This window comes from Rhyacophila brunnea, unplaced genomic scaffold (genome assembly GCF_057557595.1).
Source record: "Rhyacophila brunnea isolate RB1 unplaced genomic scaffold, BYU_Rbru_1.0 scaffold_13, whole genome shotgun sequence".
Classification (NCBI taxonomy): Eukaryota; Metazoa; Arthropoda; class Insecta; order Trichoptera; family Rhyacophilidae; genus Rhyacophila; species Rhyacophila brunnea.
Genome location: NW_028232785.1, coordinates 15,423,146 through 15,445,983, shown reverse-complemented (window position 1 = coordinate 15,445,983; position 22,838 = coordinate 15,423,146). Strand labels below are relative to the sequence as shown.

General features: G+C 32.9%; 2 long non-coding RNA genes across 2 annotated transcripts; both read right to left on the bottom strand.

Moving 5' to 3' along the window:
* Positions 1-7,673: 7,673 nt before the first annotated feature.
* LOC147076633 (uncharacterized) lies at positions 7,674-12,377 on the bottom strand. Its single transcript, XR_015069342.1, has 3 exons — positions 12,122-12,377; positions 10,496-10,645; positions 7,674-10,269 (listed from the first exon to the last, which is right to left on the bottom strand). It is a non-coding gene; the product is annotated as an uncharacterized LOC147076633 (long non-coding RNA).
* An 8,610-nt stretch (positions 12,378-20,987) lies between these two features.
* Positions 20,988-22,424, bottom strand: LOC147076632 (uncharacterized). The gene is made up of 3 exons (XR_015069341.1): positions 22,265-22,424; positions 21,377-21,640; positions 20,988-21,252 (listed from the first exon to the last, which is right to left on the bottom strand). It is a non-coding gene; the product is annotated as an uncharacterized LOC147076632 (long non-coding RNA).
* Positions 22,425-22,838: the final 414 nt, after the last annotated feature.

Here is a 22,838-nt window from a genome sequence, read left to right as displayed (position 1 = left end):
CGAATCAAGCTGATACTGGTAAATATAGCAAAGGGTGGATGTAGGCTGTTGGGATACGACATAAATAGAGTACACCAAACTTCGTCAGTCAAAAATATTGGTTTTCATTCACCGACTAAAGGTACGATGTCTTAAAGGGTTTGTTAGTTTTAAAAATTCAATAAAGCCTGCCTAATCCAAACCAAAGTAAATAATAGTAGAAAATATTCGTCTATCAATAAAACATATAAAATTATGCCATTAAACCATACATTATTTTTATTTTAGATAGGTATTTTTTAAAAGAAGAATTTTTTATCGATTATAGTATGGTTTTTGAGGATGTAATGAATTTTAGAAAGCTAACCAACACTAGAGTATGTCTCCTATAAGCTGACGTGGGATTTCATCCCACCCCAGTCGACATCAGCATCCATCTCGTTCCCTCCCAGTGAAAACTTGCAATATTTTAACGCGATGGCATCATGCTTTCCGTGTGACGTGTACGCCAGTTTATAGAATACAGACTCTAGCTGTTATATGTATCCTTAATCAATGAAAACAAATAAGTATATACCTTTATTATTATTATGATTTGGTTTAAGCAGGGTTTAATTGAATTGTAAAAACTAACCACCACCATCTGCAAAATATTGTATTCTTAACTCAATGAAAATAAATAAGCATGACTGACAAAGTTTGGTGTGCTGAAAACAAACGAATGTTTTGCGTTGTGACTTGACGATAACCTACGCATGCATTTCTTGGTTTTTTACGTGATTATTCATCTTAATAACAATGGTCGATCTGTTTCTCAGATATGGCACTATACGATTTGTGTAATATGTCAAATTTAACTCGAATCTATTTATATACTAGCCAATGCTATGAATTATATACTTACCAAGGTATTCGAGGGTTATAGCGCCATTTAGTACACGTGCATGGATTTACTTGCAGCAATAGTGTGTATTTTAAACTATTGCAATATCTAACTGTTTAGGTACACGTCAAAATGCTGTCGCGCCAATCTTACTTTTTAAGAGTATACAAAACATTTTATAGTACTATTTGACAGGTCGTGAAAATCGGTTAACCTCAAAATGAGTCTGCGCGTTCATTTATTTCCGGCATTTTCACCACTATCGTTTTACTGCGCAGGCGCAGATATGAACAATACCAACTGTCGTGTAAAAATTCAGAAGCTTCCGAACTTTTTTGATTCATGCTTGCGACCTTACAACTTGCATGATAATACGTGTTGACATGTGCATTTTATTGTTATGGCCGCGATAATACGTATTGTCAGAAGTACATATAATATGCAAGTGTAAACGGGGTATTATTTTGGCAATACCTGCAATTAGAAACATGCATGTAAATAATTTATTAAATCTGCGAAACTGCAATTAATAAATTGTTTCAATTAGTAATAACTTTTAAAGAGTGATATCATATTTATGTAATATCTCATTAGTTAACTCCATTAATTTCGAATACGTTACCATTGTTCCTAGAATGCACCATTTTACACCTCTTGAGTGTAGTATTTTTATTGTTTATAAGCACCAATGATCTATTATAAAATTTTAATTATTTATTATAATATCCTGCTTATCAAATGTATTATTATTAATACGATAGGGGATTTTTTACCAACACTTGAACTCTTCATAAATTGTTTGCTATTTTTTTTATTGTGACCCTTGACTTAATAGGTATGTAATTGAGTTTTTACCTACTTTTTTGTATTGATTTATTATATAAATCAGAATTATAAATAGTGTTCGTTGACAGTGTGTGTTTGCCTTTGGTGAGTATACACAGCGCCTGGAAATGTCGAAAGGCGAAACCTGGGTCACAAAACACGACTTATGGTACAACACATAAATCCATTTGAATTTAAATTGAAATTCCATCAAGTTCCTTTACCTTCAGACTATTCTTAATGATTATATACATTATATCAAAATATGGTTTGTCTAGTTTTAGTAGTAATAGTACTAGTGGTAATAGTACTAATAACCTAGTAATACCAGTAATTGTTCATAATTTTGTAGAATTTTCGTGCTTCTTCAATAAACAGAATTAAAATACAAACACTTTCTTTCTTTGGGTGGCATTGCAACGCATGCCGGGTACTCGCTAGTTAGAAATTACCTATGTATACATTTAATAAATAATGGAACTATGTATGAGAGTGAATATAATATTGTATTGGCTATAACTTGGTTGCGGTTTATCTCAGATGCTGGCGTTCATACTGTAGACGCGGAGGTTCTATGTAAATAATACAAGCAATATAAAATTAGCTGCATACAATTTAATCATAATATTATATTTTATATTCCGTCTATACATATATATAATATAGATTTTATCTCGTTGTAGATTTCTTCCCAGCGGTGTGTCACAGAGTGTCTCAATACATATGGTAGCCGACAACCCACATGTAATGGAAACCAAGATGGGGTGATAGACTATTCAGAAATAACTATAGATAAAAAAAATATAAAAGAGGAAGTATCCGCAGCCAATACTCCGAAGGTGGCTGCAATGGTGTTGAGAAGAGTAGAGCATTATCCGCGAAATTTTATATGCAGTATCTGTAATGCAGTCTTAGAATCCTCTAGTATTTTAAGAAGTCACAAAACTATTCACAATGATACTAATGAAAATAGTGAAACGGATGGCCGTTCCCATTTGCGTAGTGTTAAAATATATAAGAAAACAGACATGAGCGAAAGACTATTAAAGTGCGATATATGTTCTTATACATGCAAACAGTCTCATCACCTTAAATCACTCAAAATGACACATACTGGTGAAAAACCATATAAATGCAATGTATGTTCTTATACATGCAAACATTCACAGAACCTTAAAAGACACAAAATGTCGCATACTGGTAAAAAACCATATAAATGCAATGTATGCTCTTATACATGCTCACGATCAGACCACCTGAAAAGACACAACATCTCACATACTGGTGAAAAACCATATAAATGCAATGTATGTTCTTATACATGCAAACATTCACAGAACCTTAAAAGACACAAAATGTCGCATACTGGTAAAAAACCATATAAATGCAATGTATGCTCTTATACATGCTCACGATCAGACCACCTGAAAAGACACAACATCTCACATACTGGTGAAAAACCATATAAATGCAATGTATGTTCTTATACATGCAGACATTCACAAACCCTGAAAGTGCACAAAATGTCGCATAATGGTGAAAAACCATATCAATGCGATGTGTGTTGTTATACATGCTCACGATCACACCACCTTAAAAATCACAAAATGTCGCATACCGGTGAAAAACCATATAAATGCAATGTATGTTCTTATACATGCAGACATTCACAAATCCTGAAAGTGCACAAAATGTCGCATAATGGTGAAAAACCATATAAATGCAATGTATGTTCTTATAAATGCGCTCGGGCAGAATACTTGAAAAGACACGAAATAACACATTAAGACGAAAAGCCGATATTTTCACTTATACTTGCAAACAGTCACGAACCCGATTAGATCACACAAAATGTCACATATGAGAGACGCTTCTTGTAAATAATAATAATTAACCATAAGTACTGAAATGAGATAATACATCGCTTTAATAGTAACTCTAAAAGTGTTCCAACGTATGCTACCACTGCTCACGCATGCTTGTAAAACATAGACTTGTTATGTACGTTTGTCGCAACTTGGCATGGAAAGGTGCATGTCAGGCATAATGTCACCTGCAAATTTACTTGCAAAAAGTTCCTTCTAAATTAAACATTTTAAATTCAAATCTTTCGAAATATGGCGTACGATTTCTGAGCATATTATAATATTTAAATTAATCAATAGTCTTTCAGAATGATTAAAGTTATTATCGTTAAGCATTACATTTAACACACGCAGATTCAATATTTTTATTCATACGTCTTTTCACTTTTACATAATCAAACAGATAAAGCCAATTCAGGATACTTTTGTCTTGTGGCATCACTCTTCATAACTATGAATCATTATAGTGATCGAAAACTGTTTTGTTTTCTTGCCTCTTTTACTAAATTGAGTTGCTCCAAAATCTACTACTCAATATAACTGGACGTCTTAAAGTATTAGATACCAAAGTGTTCTTCACTTTGATGGATTTGTAATACCTCTCTATTATATATTTCAGAACTATATGTATTGTTTGATTTTTAATTATGCTCTCTGTGTTCGCCTATTGTAAGGACCATCACTTATTCTTGTATCTAATTCCGATTATTACACTATTTTGTAATTGACATACATCAAACAAATATCAAAATACCGTGACATTGCGTGATAGAGATGTCGCCAACCAGATTAAATAATAATTTGCTGGACATGTTGCTCGGTGAGTGAACAACTGATGGGTAAATCCTGTCATATCGGTAGTGATTTCCATAGGTCACTAAATGACCTCAAAGACACTCTTACACCCGCTGGATTGACGAACTAATAATGTTCGGTAGACAGCGATGATCGATACTGAGAAGAGTGGAAGAAGCTATGTGAACCTTCCATCAACCAGTGGATCGACGCCAGTCTTTGATGATGATATCGAGTCATTCCTTTAATAGCACATGATATTTTATAAACATAAAATATAAAAGAAAAATAAATTCATATTTATTATATTATACCTACTGCAAAATAGTGTGCCTTGCAAATTGAAGTGTGGTCCATTTCCATGAATATAATATGTAGTGTAATTGTAATATCTACCATAGGCGGCTCTCGTGTTGCAGTGCGTAACGCGCTTGCCTTCCACCCAAGAGTTCTGGGTTCGATTCCCGGTCAGGACACAATATATGTTTTTCTCAAAGCATGGGTATTTGTGATTGTTCAAAATTACTAACAACCACCTAGCTTTATTTAAATTTGTTCTAGTAGCTTTTTCCTCCTCTTTACTGGCATATATCCATTATTATATTCTGTGTTTTACTTGTATTTTTCTCATCATAAATATGTGATGTCTAGAGTCGTAAAGCAATGCATCATTATTTATAGTCGTGATTGTTTCAAACAATTCTTCTTTTCTTCTTCTTTTGACCATGTCCGATCCTAATAGGATCATATGGGCCTCCACAGAGTGGAGGTTTGTATTGACAGATTTTTGTTTTTACGAGAAATGGATGTCAGCCACTTGCTCAACCTATTAGGTCCATACTCTGACTCATACACAAATTGAAAAACAATATGTGTACTAGCCAGACCCAGGATTCGAACCTGGGACCCTCGACTCTATAGGCCGGCATTTAAGCCACTCGGCCATCGTGGGTGTTTCAAACAATAGTTATATAAAAAACTTCAAAATGTCCCACCATTTGCAAATAGTGATTACTTACCTACCTGCAGAAAATTACTCAGGGGCGTCTGAACAAGGGTAAACAAACACCTGTTGGCCATATAATGTTCCGAAGTGGTAAGGTGGTTTTATATAATGTAAAACCCCACTATTGTGTATATTAGTAAGATTCCTTTCTTTCTGCCTATTATAATTATTTATGTTTATGTATAACATAATATTATGTAAAAAATAAAATACCTGTAAAAATGTAAAAACTGTGCATAAATAAAATAACTTGTGGTTACGCTCGAGAATATATGATTTTTTCATTCACACCTCTCCCTTAGAACGAAATCAAGACGAATACTTTTCTTGCATCAATTTGATAGTTACCAGATATTGTATACGATTACAGCGGCCCTCGTAGTGTAGTGAGTAATGCGCTGGACTTACATCCGGGGTTTCCGAGTTCGACCGCGGTGATGTCACAATACATTTATATGATTGCCTCATAACTTGGTTGTCCGTGATTCGTTTATATTACTGATAATTTAAGGCAGGTATATACTGATTTAAATTTACGTAGATTAGTATTCAGATGGAATGAGAATCAATTAAGAACGATGGGAATATAGCCATAGAAAGGGAAACTAGATACCTAATTGTTAAAGGTTTTACTTCTTAGTAATGATTCATAGTCATTCATTCATGAACCTATATTTTGTTATTTATTATTAGTCATCTTACTGAATGGACTGACTGGTAAATTTTAAGAATTGAATAATAACAACTGTAAAGTTGGGTAATGTGGCGTATAAAACTAGCAAGTAACGAAGATTCCTGTGAGCAAAAGGTGTAGGGATCTGAGATAAGTACTACTTCACCCTGTCTCACCCGACCATATGGGTGACCACAAATTCGCGCTTTTTCCCTTGGTATATCGCCAACACTCGCAATGCAAGATCTGATATAAATGCGTATCAATATTTATACTTGCTCGATCTCGACGGTCAATAATAATTCGCTGTTTGAATAGTTACACCACTCAATCTGCGGCTGAGAATTAAGGTGATAAACTAGTAAGTAAAGTAGTTATGAATTAATGTGAAAGTACCTACTTTGAAAATGATATGATATTCCTAGAGCAAAGCTAAACTACTGTGTAATGTACCGTAAGAGTGTGGGTAAGTAGAGAAGTATTTATAAGCCATAAATATCAGATCCGGGAGGTTGGAATTACTAGATCAGTTATTTAATCAGAAATTAATAAATAAATTGACGGAAGAAATAAATACCTATATGTAATAAACATTTATTTACAAGGTTTACCTACCAAGTAATTATTAAACGGTTGCGGTTTGCATAAGGCTTGAAAACAAAAACTGACATAAAAAAAGTTGCAAATCCATAAAGAAACATTACAAATAATAAAAACGAGATATTTTCTCCATGGCGTTGAATTTTCTTTGTGATCATGATGTCCGAAAATCGAAGAAAGAGTGCTTTTTTCGGGAAGAAGTGTAGGGTTTGGCATGGAATCTCACCATATTATATGATTTATCATAATATATTTAAGTACCAAATAATGTATGTTACTATGTAAGAAAGGCGTGTTTCATGATTCACACAATTTAGTTGGCGCAAGCCATAGGTCAAGCAACCAAGAGCAATTTGCCAGCTATCAAATTTCGTAATAACACATTGCTTTCTTGATAAAATGTTATTATTCATAAGAATTACTTAGCAACATTGTAACGAAGAATGCGTGATTAAGCATTGCATTGCCATATAAAGCAATCCGGAAACGTGCTGAACTATCAGATTTGCTTGTACCTAAGCAACTCACACAGTAAACAAGTGACATGTGGTCACCGGTCAACGCTCTTGACCTCAGATGAACCTTCTTTGTTATAAATTTGTATAAAAGCTCAGAGAGGGGCAAATCTGATATCACACGTCGTAAAATCTTGTTAAACTACAGTCAAATCTCTGCTCGTCGATTCAGTTAATTTTTCTCATAGAAACACGCCAGTCTAACTTAACTTTGTCAATTTAATATCATTTAAATATATCGTCTGTAACTATTGTATCAATTAATATTGTTGGGGAGATTAAATTGTATTTACTCAAACACGCATCCACCTTCGATTTATTGAAGTCCATCTACCTACCTCATCATCCTCATCATCCCCCTACCAATAGAAGCATGGCCTAGAGTACGAACAGACTTGTGTTCAAGCTTTAATTCCGCCACAAAGCTCCGACCTGCTCTTAAATTGATTGGTCGATTCGTCTGATTACCAAGTGGTGGTAAGCATACTTGAATTGAACAATGTGCCGATTTATTTTTACTTTTTTTCGTTTTAAAAAATGAGAAATAACAATCAAGTTATAACATTGTTACTCTTATTCATCTAGTTCTAGGGTTTATGGTTTCTTATTGAAAATCGCAATATAGCATCATATATTTTTTATTAATTTTAGATAGGTATATATTGAGTATATATTTTTTTAAAACAACAGGCCACTAAACTTAATGACAGTAGTGAAGTTGTTTCTCTTTGGACCACATTTTTTTTTCATGACACTTTTTTTTATAAATTCACACACATATTTAATTAATAACATTTAGGAAACAGATTATTTTGCATTTTAATAGCATACGTTTGGATTAGTTTTAACTAAACTTATATTTAAGTGAAAGTATTATAATGAAAACCAATTAAAACAGAAAAATAAATTATTATAAACACTTGTCATGTTACATTTCATGTTACATGTCTACATCTTTTAACGCAACTTTAAATAAATACCGTCAATTAATTAACAAATAATAAATATTATTCGACACATCCTTGTTGTTAATGAGTGTCAACCTTGCTTCAAACAATAACCGTTATAAAAATCAACAAATAAGAACTCTTCCCGCTTTTGGTAGATGATGCAATAATCTGTTATGTGGAAGGGGTCAGGACCAAATCACAATTTCCGCACACGAAACATTACACTCAAAGATTAGAATCGATACAGGATGGATGTCTACCGGTTTAACTTTAAATAACAGTTCTACGCCATTTTGATGTTCCCTTTTCGGATGGGGACAAGTTTACAAACAACAGATCCAGCCAAGCTGAAAATGCAGCCTTCAACTTAAAATAAAGCTAAATACAATATAAAACCAATTAAACTCTATTTCACTGTACCAATCGAATATATCTCAACGTTGTATTATTTTTTTTATTTATTCTTTATCATTTAAAAATTTAAATGTTGTACGTAATTGTGTATAATTGAATAACTTTTTTAACAATCTACGCAATGTTTTTAATTCATTGTTCATTTCTATTTGTAAAATACACTTTATAAAGGCGCCCAAATATTATATTTTCATATTACAAACGAGGTTACAAATGGCATTTTATTAAAGTTAAGAGTGAAATGAGATGGGGCATTCCTTGCAGAAAATTTAAGTTAACCGAAAGCCGAGACGCTTTGAGATTAAAAAGTACTATAATTCATGATCTATCGATAAACTAGCTGGCATTTCATTTTAACTATATTACATTGTTCAATACAATTTTAACTCATTTTATTTTATAATATCATTAACTTTGCGACAAATCCTAGTATAACACACTAGTGACAAATATAATTTAAAGGGATATACATTAAAAATTATACCACATACTCTTTTAAAACATCTTCATTGCTAGTAGCTGCATTAGGATTACTATAAAAAATGAAAAATGTTATAAGTAAGGCTGGCTAGGTTGATTTCAGTTGTGATCGATGTAACAAATTGATAGCAAACAACAATATACCCCTTTGAGTAACAACAAACTGAACTGTTATGGTTTTTCACTCGAATGTCTCAATTTATGCCTTTTAAGATAACTGAGCTTCGTACATTTATACATGCATACCTCGCATTGATGTGGTTTGTCACTAGTATGTGTCATTTTATGTCTTTTGAGATTACCAATTTGCAGAAATCTTTTAAAACACACATCGCATTGATGTAGTTTTTCGCCAGTATGTGTCATTTTATGGTTTTTGAGGTCAATTTTACGCTGAAAAAAGTTAAAACACACATCGCATTGATGGGGCTTTTCATTTTTATGTGTCATTTTGTGTTTTTTGAGATTACCATTAAGCAGAAATCTTTTAAAACACACATCGCATTGATGTGGTTTCTCGCCAGTATGTGTCATCTTGTGTGATCTAAGACTATCAATTCGCTGAAAAATTTTAAAACATACATCGCATTGATGTGGTTTTTCGCCAGTATGTGTCATTTTATGTATTTTAAGACTACAAATTTGCAGAAATCTTTTAAAACACACATCGCAGTGATGTGGTTTTTCGCCAGTGTGTGTCATTTTATGTTTTTTGAGATCACTCGTTTGTAGAAATCTTTTAAAACACACATCGCACTGATGAGGTTTTTCGCCAGTATGTGTTTTCTTGTGTATTCTAAGATTATCAATTCGCTGAAAACTTTTAAGACATACATCGCATTGATGTAGTTTTTCACCAATATATACCTTCTGAATACCACGCTTTGATATTTTATATGATCGATCATTGCATTCACTGTGTTTTTCGCCAGTATGCGTATCATATAATTCAATCTGCTTAGACTTCATGCACGAAATGAAGTGACTATTTAGATGATTTACAGATCCAAACACTTCACAACAATCATTGCAAATAAAGTTACGCGGAAAATATGTAACTCTTCTCAACAAAATTCGAACTTCCTTTTGCACGTATAATTTCTCAACTTCCTTTTTGATGTTTTGTTCATCTATTGTTATCTCTGAATGGTGTTTTGTCATATCTCTGACGTAATTGGTTGCATGTGCTATTTTATTGTTGACCAGGTAATTGTCAACTGTATCTTTTCTCACGATGTCCAGTGGTTTACTGTAACGCACTGTGAAATACTGCTGAGTAGAGATCTGTAAAAAGCATAGAGTTGGTATTATCAATTCAATTATATTAAAATAAATAAAACGTGATTTTGTTCGCTAATATCGGTTAGATAGGTACTATTTGGTTTAACAATTAATTGTTTAAAAGTAATAAAAATGTGTAAAAATGATTAAATAGAGTAAGTTATGGTGTGTTACTTTTACTATTTAAAGTTCTGTCGAGCTTAAAAATAAACTTTATAATTGAACGTACGTGATCTGGCCTGTATTTTGAATAAGAGCAGCCTGGTCGAGGATTCTCGTTATTAATTAGGCTAATTGCGTTGTCAACAAATTCTTCTTTGATGACGACTGCCTCATTATCATTCTCAGACTTTAAATTGATCAGATCGTTTTCAAGCTTCTGCAAATAATATAATTATTAATGTAATAATATAATAAATGATATAAAATTCACGCAAGACATGAATTTTGCGCCAATTCGAGGGTAGTTTATCATATGTATGTAATGAGACGGTTAATTGTTACAAGAAGTTATTCGTCTGAACTGTCAAGAAGTGCTATGTTTTAACAGCAATTCTTTTGGCTGTGTTAACTTTTAGAGCGATATTGACAATTTTTAACACTTTTAGACGGCATGCTTTGTGTAACAATTATAATACCTACTTCAATATAAAAACATGATAAACTAGGTACCCTAGATAGCTGTCGATACCAGCTTTGTGTATGAATTGATGCGCTGATTTATAAAATGTTAAAAACAGTTATGCTTTTGCGAATATTGGTGTCCTCCAAATTTATGTACGTTGTCGAATCATGGACCCTGAGGGCAAGGGAGATGCGGTAGTGAGATGTAGTATAGGCGGTGAACGCTTCATGTTTCTTGGACGGAGCACAGGATGAAGCAGTCGATTATCCAAACACTACAGATAAACTAACAGCTCTCCACAATATGTCTGAGCCATCTTCAGGTTATATGGACATACTGTTCGGTGCGGACCGCATAACCTGGATGCTGGTGGTTTTGGGTAGGCTCCAGAGAAGGCAAAGGAGAGGACAGGGTCGGCGCACTGGAGCAATCAAGTGAATGAACTTACTGTGGACAGAATGGACAGATGAGAACGCTCAGAAGAGAAGCTCAGGGAGAGAAGATATGCTTAAAGTTGGTTGAATTAGCTGTTGGGCCCATCGGGCCGACCGAAATGGTCGCCACAATGTCCACTTATATTGCATTTAAAAAAATTGCAGCGTCTTATTGCGGACATGAAGATCTCTTCACATAGTTTCTTTGTCTGTAATGTTTTAACTTTGTATCTTATTTATATCATTAAATCTATTCTTTTCTGTCAAGTCTCCGTGCCCTTCTCTGCTATAGTACTTTTTTTTATTATTAAATTGCGTCTTTCAGTAAACCCAGCCAAAGCCCACTTGGGTATCTGCTCCTGAGACATACCCGGGCGTGGACAACTGCTGATGCTTCACATCCAACGTAATGTAGGGTCTCGTGATACGCTCGATTAAGACAAAGTGTGGTACGAGGCGGGATAGTTTGGAGGGTCCATGTTTGTGTTGGTCGCTCAGAAGACAACGGAATTTAAATGTGCTCACGAAGAGAGAGACACACACACAGTTATGTAGAATTTACAATCCCATTTTAAATTTTAAAGTCGACTTCATCAACTTGGTCGTGCATTTGTATTAATAATTCAATCATATGAAACTCAATAATTGTTGATATTAAGTAGTACCCACTGTTATACAAGTATGTTTATTGCCTGGAATTAACACTGCAGCTAATAATGACAATCACATTTTTTAAGATTTCCTTATCAAACTTATTATATAAACATTAATTTATCGGCTTCTATCAAAAACTAACCTCAAAACTGCAATCAGCATCGTCGAAATTCTCTTGTTTTAGATCAATATTGTCGTCAGGAAAGTTTGAACATTCAATTGGGACATCATAAAAGCGTTGTCCTTCTGAATCGGATTATTCCTCGCTTGGTTCGCGCTTTATATCCATTGTTAGTTAGTTAATAATAATGGAATATAATTGAATAACTATGCAACTGTAATTATTACGAAATAACAGGCGTATAGCGACTGAGTTGAAAGCAACACTTTGACAGCATAGCATGACGTCACACATTAAAAATGAGTGTTGCCATTTTTTTGTCAGGTCCATTCGGTAAAAAACCTATCATGTAGGGACCTATCGTGCTAGAGGTCCATTTACCTGGAACACCCAATGTTAAAACTCCAACTTTTTTTGCGTGCATTTGTTTGTGCATCGTTAGTGCACGTTTGTGCACGATTTTTTTTTGTTTGTGCACCTATAATAACCGAAAAATTCCAATTTCAAATTGGGTGTTCCAGCTAAACGTTGGGTCACCCAATGTTGAAATTTCAACTTTTTTCGAGTGCATTCGTTTGTGCATCGTTAGTGCACGTTTGTGCACGCGTTTTTTTCGTTTGTGCACGCACATTAAGGGGGTTATTCGCATTTCAATTTGGGTGACCCAGCTAAATGCTGGATACTTGTGTCACTAAACATGTGTTTTTCCTTAAATTTAAATTGTAAACACTTGTGCGTTGGTAGTGTACGTTAGTGCATGATTTTGTTTTGCTTTTTCACCTATATTCAGCGCGCTATTTAATTTTAAAGTTTGTATGCAAAATCTGACTGGGTGGGTTTAAAAAAAAATTTTGTAGTTAAATCTCTTGTTGCATAGCTAGTGCGCAATTCTTTATACTTTTTTATTTTTTTTCTCATATAGTGCGTGAGTTATTCTATATGAAATATTTAATTAACGTTAAGTAGAACCACCCAACAAACTTTTTTAACTTTTTATTAAATCATCAATTTGTCTATTATTGGCTCACGTTTGTGCACGTGCTTTTTTTGTTTTATCGATTATATTGTGAGAGATATTATTTTTTTAAATTTAGTGACTTGATACTTGAACCAATAAAATAGCCTTAAAATTTTTTTGTTTAGTGCATCCAATTAAGTTATTTATGTAAACTCTAAGCACGATTTTAAAAATTTTTATCTCTTATATTAAACTAGTAATTAGATTTTGAGTGGCCGTCAAGTTTTAAAACCAAACATTTTTTTTCCACATTGTTTAAATGCACACCTTTGAGTAATTTAATTACATGATTTTAATGAAATTTTTATTGTCTTTCCATTTAAATTACGCGAAAAATTCGCATTTTTCCATTTTCACTAAGTACCCAGTCAAAATGTCCTGAACAAAAACGACCGCATCCGTTTGGAACATCCAGTCAAAAGAGTCTCCTCAAAATAGCCAAAACGGTGTAAGGCTCACTAAATATGTCGGTTTATAATAGACTACTTCAAAATTGACAATTTGATTACACAAAAGTGTCAAAATTACAAAATCATTCAACTTTCTTAAAATTTATCTATTTATTTATGATTTTGAATGGATCAATGTCAGTTTCATAAGGAAAAATGCAGTAAATTATATAATTATACTTACCTACTGTTTTTTAAAATGATCTGTAATAAAAATAAATACCGTTAAGTTATTAGAATACAATTAGGTATGCATACTTTTGAAAAATGCAATAGGTATGTTTTTATGCAACGATATTTTCTTCAAAAGATAATATTGGAATGACATTTATATTTTTTTTATATAAAGCGGTTAACTTGCAGGCACTTAACTCTTCCTAATAATATTTGCATCTTCTTTTTCTCTGTTTCTCCAGGTGGTGCAACGTATTTTTGTAGTTCTGGTAGGTGTTATGTTAGGAGAGAAGTGTTAGTCACTTCATATTATGCTATTCAGAATCGATATCAAATAAAGTTTTGTAGGTTCTTTAATTAGTTATTGCCTCTGACGGCTTCGACAATTGTTTCACGCAAATGGTTTTCTTTTGAATGTGTGTGTTTATTAGTTCTTAAACAACGTACCTACTTACATGTATGTTTACATTTATATTTAAACTCATCACGATTATGAGTTTTTAAATGACATATTTGTTTAGGTACTACTTTCAAAATAAAATTCATCACACGCAAATGGTTTTTCTCCTGTTTCGTTTTATGAGCGTTAAGATAATTTTGTGCCGAGCCTCCGTATAAGTAGTCAATTTATTTAAAAGTTTATTCACCATTTTGTATCTTTACATATGTTTGAAGATTACTCCGTCGCGAGCATCCAAATGAACATACATTGCATTTATAAAATTTTCACGAGTATGTTCTATATAATATGTACATATTAATTTCATGTCTTCTTAGACAACAAAGTCGTACGCATTTATATGAATATACATCGAATTTTAAAGGTTTTTCACCAGAATTTGTCATTTGTTAGTTTTTAAGATGACTTAGTTGCGAGCATCTATATGAACAAACATTGCATTTATAAGGTTTTTCACCATCCACCAAAAATGGCCGCGCGGCTTAAGCGTTGGCATATTGCGTCAAGTGTCCCTAGTTCCAATCCTCGGTCCGGCAAGTGCGCATATTATTCGCGAAAATCTATATGAACATACATTGCATTTTTAGACTTTTCATCGGAATGTGTCATTTTGTGTCTTTTAAAACTTTTATTTGCGAGCATCTATATGAACATAAATCGCATTCGTTAGTGTGTTCAGTATTGTCATTCCACATGTTTTAAGACTGCTAGGTTTTTTAAATGACATATTTGATTACATTTCAAAGTCATCACTCATTACACGCAACTCGTTTTTCTCCTGAATGTGTAAGTTTATGAGTTCTTAAACAACGTATTCGATACGATGCTGGCAAAAGTTGGTAAGTTGATAGTTTAGGTATTTTGAGTTTACCACGGATAAGATGTCTATACTTATATACGTTTGCCATATAAAAATATCAAGTTCATCCGATTTTTAAAACATAGTTTCTTTAGCAGCTATTCATTATGTTAAAAATACGTAACCCTTGATCGTTCAATTTACCAACATCAGAAGACTGTAAAGATGTTTACAGTTTTAATTTAGATAAGAATCGAATTAATGAAACGCAGTGGTAAAATCTTTGTAATACTATTATCTAACATTTTTATTATTTTTCAATAGTTGAGCTAAAATAATAAAGGACTTCCGAAATAAGTTTGTAAATATTATGGTAAAATTGCATAGAAATTACATTATTTTCAACAGAAGGTATATGGAAGAATTATCAGAAACATATTCAAATAACATGAACTTATTCAATGAAAGAACTTATGAACTTACACATTCAGGAGAAAAACCATTTGCGTGTGATGAATGTGATTTCCAATATAATCAAATATGTAATTTAAAAATACCTAGTGAGCTTAAAACATATGAAATGGCAATACTGATAAAAACTTTATAAATGCGATGAAAGTTCATATAGATGCTCGCAAATTAGTTGTCTTCTCCTCTCTCCTTGGTTGTATACTCATGGCTGAGGATCTTGACCACTGTTAAATTTTGTTATCCTTTGAGCGACTAAGACTTTTAATCCTTCTCGATCCTCAGTTTCTCGCAAAGCAGAATAAATGGTGGCCGCAGTAATCGTAAAAAACATGATATGACAAATTCTTTCGAAGAACCTAAATTTAATCAGTGCACATATAGCTGCTCGCAACATAGTAATTTAAAAAGACAAAAGTGATAATGAATAGTATTGAAAAACCTTAAAAATGCAATTATTGTTTATAAAGATGCTCGCAACTTAGAAACATTAAAATCTCTAAAATGAAACATAACGGGGGACACCCTCATTAATGCAATTTGTGGACATATAGATGCTCGCGAATTAATATTTTAGAAGACAAACAAAAGCCATATTCTAATGAAAAACTTTATAAATGTGATGAATGTTCATATAGATGCTCGCAAATTAGTTGTATACTCATGGCTGAGGATCTTGACCACTTTTAAATTTTGTCATCCTTTGAGCGACCAACACTTTTAAGCCGTCTCGACCTTACGCTTCTCGCAGAGCGGAATGAATGATGCCAGCAATACTCGTAAAAAACATGAAATAACACATTGTGACGAAAAACCTAAATGTGATCAGTGGACATATAGATGCTCGCTAGTTTAAAAATAAATTAGATGACAAAAAAATGTGTTCAAAAACCTTATAAATGCAATATATGTTCATAAAGATGCTCGCAACCTAGAAACCTTAAATCTATAAAATAAAACGTAACGGGGCACACCCTCATAAATGCGATTTGTGTTTATATAGATGCTCGCGAATTAATGTTGTAAAAGTCACACAATGTCACATTCTGATTAAAAATTTTAGAAATTCAATGTATGTTCATATAGATTCTCGCGACGTGGTAGTCTTTAAATACCTACATATTATGACACATATTGTTTTCGAACATGTCCATTACTTAGTAGATCTTATAATCGCAAATCCCTTATGGGATCATTTATGAGGGTGTGCCCCGTTATGTTTTATTTTATAAATTTTAAGGTTTCTTGGTTGCGAGCATCTTTATAACCATATCTTGCATTTATAAGGTTTTTGAACACTTTTTTTGTCATCTTATGTATTTTTAAACTAGCGAGCATCTATATGTACACTGATCACATTTAGGTTCTTCGTCACAATGTGTTATTTCATGTTTTTTACGAGTAATGAAGGCACCATTCATTCTGCTCTGCGAGAAACTGAAGATCGAGAAGGCTTGAAAGTCTTAGTCGCTCAAAGGATAACAAAATTTAACAGTGGTCAAGATCCTCAGCCATAAGTATACAACCAAGAAGGGAATCGAAGACAACTAATTTGCGAGCATCTATATGAACTTTCATCGCATTTATAAGGTTTTATCAGTATTGCTATTCCATATGTTTTAACTTTACTGGGTATTTTTAAATTACATATTTGATTATATTGGAAATCACATTCATCACACGCAAATGGTTTTTTCCTGAATGTGTAAGTTCATAAGTTCTTTCATTGAATAAGTTCATGTTATTTGAATATGTTTCTGATAATTCTTCCATATACCTTTTGTTGAAAATAATGTAATGTCTATGCCATTTTACCATAATATTTACAAACTTATTTCGGAAGTCCTATATTATTTTAGCTTAACTATTGAAAAATAATAAAACTGTTAGGTTATAGTATTACAAAGATTTTACCACTGCGTTTCATTAGTTAGATTCTTATCTAAATTAAAACTGTAAACATCTTTACAGTCTTCTGATGTTGGTAAATTCAACGATCAAGAGTCACGTATTTTTAACATAATGAATAGCTGCTAAAGAAACTATGTTTTAAAAATCGGATGAACTTGATATTTTTATATGGCAAACGTATATAAGTATAGACATCTTATCCGTGGTAAACTCAAAATACCTAAACTATCAACTTACCAACTTTTGGCAGCATCGTATCGAATACGATGTTTAAGAACTCATAAACTTACACGTTCAGGAGAAAAACCAGTTGCGTGTAATGAGTGATGACTTTGAAATGTAATCAAATATGTCATTTAAAAAACCTAGTAGTCTTAAAACATGTGGAATGACAATACTGAACACACTAACGAATGCGATTTATGTTCATATAGATGCTCGCAAATAAAAGTTTTAAAAGACACAAAATGACACATTCCGATGAAAAGTCTAAAAATGCAATGTATGTTCATATAGATTTTCGCGAATAATATGCGCACTTGCCGGACCGAGGATTGGAACTAGGGACACTTGACGCAATATGCCAACGCTTAAGCCGCGCGGCCATTTTTGGTGGATGGTGAAAAACCTTATAAATGCAATGTTTGTTCATATAGATGCTCGCAACTAAGTCATCTTAAAAACTAACAAATGACAAATTCTGGTGAAAAACCTTTAAAATTCGATGTATATTCATATAAATGCGTACGACTTTGTTGTCTAAGAAGACATGAAATTAAGCCTCCCCCAAACCAAAGCGAATATTCGCGGCGAATATTCGCAGCGAATTATTCGCCAATCAAGCTCGTATTGGCTTACGGGACAGAGCACGCTTGCGCGACCGCCTTGCGTCTTGAGTGCGAATTTGCAGCGAATATTCGCTGCGATTTTCGGGAACTCTGTCGACAGCGAATTTATTCGCGGCGGACAATTTCGCCAAGGGAATTAGTAAAATCAAAATGGCGAAGACATTGAGCAGCTGATCGAGTTGGTCCGGAAATATCCAATCCTTTATAATTTCTCTGACAGTGACTACAAAACATGAGAAAGAAAGATAAGATATGGGATGAAATTGGCAGGGAAATTGTTGAAAATGGTATGAAGGTCGTCATAATAATATCTTTTATCTTTGTCTAACCAAAGTATGTAAAGTTTTTTGACAGGATGAATACGCTATTATAAATAAATAACTTTAATCTAAGGTCCCGATATTTAAAAAATACATATTATTAATTTGCGTCATGCACAGCCTTTAATAACAGAAACTTTATAACTTTGATTGTTAGGGCACTGACAGTTCTAACTTATTGCGATCGTTTGACGTTTTGGTTTCGACTTACGAGCAGTCATATCAATAATGTTATAATTAGGTATCATTTACAATACCTACTTCAATCATATTCGGTATCGGTCACGTAAATACCCATTTTATATTCGTTGATAATATTTTTTTAGGTTAGATAGGTAGTCTTTAAGATTATTTTTTTGCATCTAACATTATGCAGCATAGCATTTCTATTGTAGCTAAAGATATAATATACATATAGGTAGATAAGTAGGTACTCCATGTCGTCATTGTGGTATTTTGTAAGGTTTTAGACCAAAAACCTTACATACTACTTACTATCGGGTTATTTACAGTAGGACATAGGTACCTAGGTTGTTTGTTTTTTGATCTCAAGAGACCTCAATCACAAAAACGATATTATGTACCTATATACCTACTAGGTATATATTTCCTTCATTATGTATAGGTATATTGAGCTAATAAACTGGTTTTGCCCAGTGCCGACCGCGAACCAAGATAATATCTACATGTTCCATGTACCTACCTAACATAACCAATGTTTTCTGTTTCACATTAATTTGTATACCTACCTACAAACATTTTAAACTTAATTGAGATGTTCTTAAACTTCTGTTCATGTAATATTATGTAGGTAGGTATATCTTGGTCTGCATTAGGCAATAAGATTAATAATTTTATGTGCATGTAAATATAAAGGTCAGGTACCTCCTCTAAGTACATAATATTATATTATCATCATGGATACCTACCTGAATGATGTTGGAGATATACTAATGCTTTGTGATGAATTTAATTTTAGCAAAGATCTTCAACCTTTCAACGTAGGTACAAAGCACCAGAAGAAATTAAAAATGAAATCCCCGGCATTAACAGGAATAAAATAATATTTCATCATCAACATCAGTCGGGGTCATTCCACTGCTAGATGAAAGCCTCTTCTAGCTCCTTCTACTATTTTCGGTCTCTAGTTCTTCGCTGCTACATACTTTTATTGTACTTCACGTGAACAAAGAGATCAACTAAGTGAAGTGTCAATCAACAAAAGTGGCATTTGTGCACAATGTTAATGAATTTTCCAAAACATTAAGTGTGATAATATAATATACAAGGATGAATAAGGCGTGGGCGAGGGCCAAGGTCCATTTTATGATTCCTCTATTGATGTACCTATTTTTATTAAGAAAAATGTTTGCCGTAGAATGGGGTGAATACTGAATAGACCCTTTTTAAAATTTCTATTTTTCTGCTACACATTATTCGGACAAATATGAATGACTTAAAACCTGTTTCTATGGACATAATCATACTCTAAAATATTTTTCAACTACCATTTATTATCAAACAGCCAATTTTGTGTGATGTCTCTTTCTATCCAGCGTTGGGGTGATTATAGACATGGCGGGTGGATAGAATCGAATAATGGTAATTTCCTAATGTTAAAAATGTAATTAAGTACCTACTGTACATTACAAATTTATGTAGGTACATTTAAGTATGTAAATCAAAATCAAAAATATAAATTTAAATGTTATACAACACAGTATCATGTAAGTATTTAAAAAAACATATACTTACATAAACATCTATTTATCCAAGAATTATTTGATACTTGAATCTGTATTTTATATACCATATTCGATGGATGTATGTGGTGTATTTTGTAAAATATTTGGTATGTATTTATTATTTAACTAAGCGTATTTAATTTGCTACGTGACCTGTAGCTCTTTTATAATCACAAATTATTGTTGAATGTTCCGAAAATGAGTTTATGTGCCGAAACAGCTGTCAAGGTAAATGACTCATTAACAAAAATAACTATATTTCAAAACCATTATAATCCATCTACCATATAAACACCATTTCAAGTAATAAAGAAATAAAAAGTCACCTAATTAAATAATATTATACTAGAAAAAATATACTATCTATATACCCACTTAATTTTCATTTAAAGTTGTAAAACGCCCGGTTACTAAATAGAGGAAGGACAGAGTCTTCTGGCACGACCGAATCACATTGGAACGGTGTTATTGTCATTTGAAAGTAACAATACTGACACCTAAATGAGTCGCCTGCACTGCCAGAATCATCTGAACCCTGTCACCTATCTATATACAATTTATTGTTATTTTTTTTCATATTTGTCCATTTTATTACAATATCGTGTTACTTTTAAAGCTCATTGTAATTCTAATAATTATATAAATATTTTTCTTGTATTCTGTGCAAAAATGATTATTAAAACTTTCTTAACCTAAACCAAGTATTTTTTATTGAATGATCCTGCAAAAAATTCAAGTACAGTTAAGTGACATATTTTGTTTCAGTGTATAAGCCATAAATAAATATACATAAATTATATTTAATATATACATGTATACTGTATGTATAGCCACGGTTGGTCTTGCACTTGTTGCTGTAGCTATGCGATCTGGTGTGGTCCATTATCCAAAAACACTCAATCACATCCCTGGTCAAACAGCGGGCAGCCGTGTAGTGAGTCTGGCTGGCCTATGGTGGCACTAGAATGATTTCAATATACACAGTCTGTTAATTTGAATATGTTTTCGACTGAAAGTTGTAAAAATATTAGAAATCAGGATTTAAATAATTAAAAAACTGTTTCATTAAATATCATATTCATACCTATGCAAAATTTTGATTCCTTTGAAGTACCTGTACAAAATACGGATGAATATAAACCAAACAAAAATATTTGTTACTGGTACTGCCATAGTAAAGTAAAGTTTAACATACTTCCCTAATAAAACAAAATTCCCAATTCTTGTCGTTCTGTAGATGTTTCATTTCAGTTTTTACCAACGATCCACTAAATATGAATTGGTCATAAACACTCAAAGGAAATCTGGCACTCACTGCCAGAATGTCCATGTCAGACATGTCAGATACCTGCATAAAAATAAATGTCATGTTATGATATTTATTACGAATTTCACATTTACAGAAAATTTTCTGCGCTCATTTTTGAAAGTCTCCAAGTATGACGGGTATATTCGCACATGGGTGCAGTTAATGCACCCAATGATTTTCGGGAAACCTGCCCTTTCTTGAAGTCTGAAATTAAAAAATATTTTTACCGACACAAAATAATATTCCCGTTAAATTCTTATTGAGTAGGTAATTTACTTGTTGTGTCTATGCGCAGTTACTCTAGTTACATGACATGTACATTGTAATATTGTATAAATTGATCAGAGGGTATCAACACAACACTAAAGACTGTCAGCGCTGTATGGCGACTGTATGTAAGTATTACTAAGCACTGCTATTATAGCATCGGACACGTTTCCTATGCATCTGCTTACTGATGCCTGGCTCATTGCGCAGAAGACTTGGCCTACCCGTTTTTGGTACGCTCCCTCTGCGTAGAAACGCAAAATAGTCAAAACCTACAATTCAAATAACGGAGACATGTTATTTCAATAGCATATTACCTTCAAATCCTGTTAACCCTTCATGGTAAATGCTTATTTATAATATGTGCAGTTATGAAACTGAGTAAATCTATCTTACCTATGAGCCATGGCAATCTTGCCCTGTCATAAAGTAAGGTTATATTAAATGTCGATGTAATTTGTCGCACGCCATCTCATTATATCTTCAGCGTGTAATAAGCATTCAGAAGACGTGTACATTTTGTCAACACACAACTGTCACTTTGACATTCGTATATGTATTTAGTCTATGGCTGCATCCAATGCTGCCACCTTGTTTCAGATAATTAAAATACACTTTACGCAAAGTGGGTAAAAGTTGTAGCAATTCTGAAAGCGCTATAGTGTACGTGTATTTTTTATATTTAATTCATAAAAATTATAGAATAATTGGCGTAAAATATTAATAATATTTACAATTTTAAATCTGGCGCGTAAATAAAATTATTTAGTCTATGGCTGCGTCGCTGACGCTTTGGTGTGGGGCCAAACGCGAAATTCGCATCAAATCCAAGCGGTAGCGACAGCGATAGCGAGGGCGTTGCGAATTCGCTGCGAATATTCGCTTTGGTTTGGGGGAGGCTTTAATATGTACATATTATATAGAACATACTCGTGAAAATTTTATAAATGCAATGTATGTTCATTTGGAT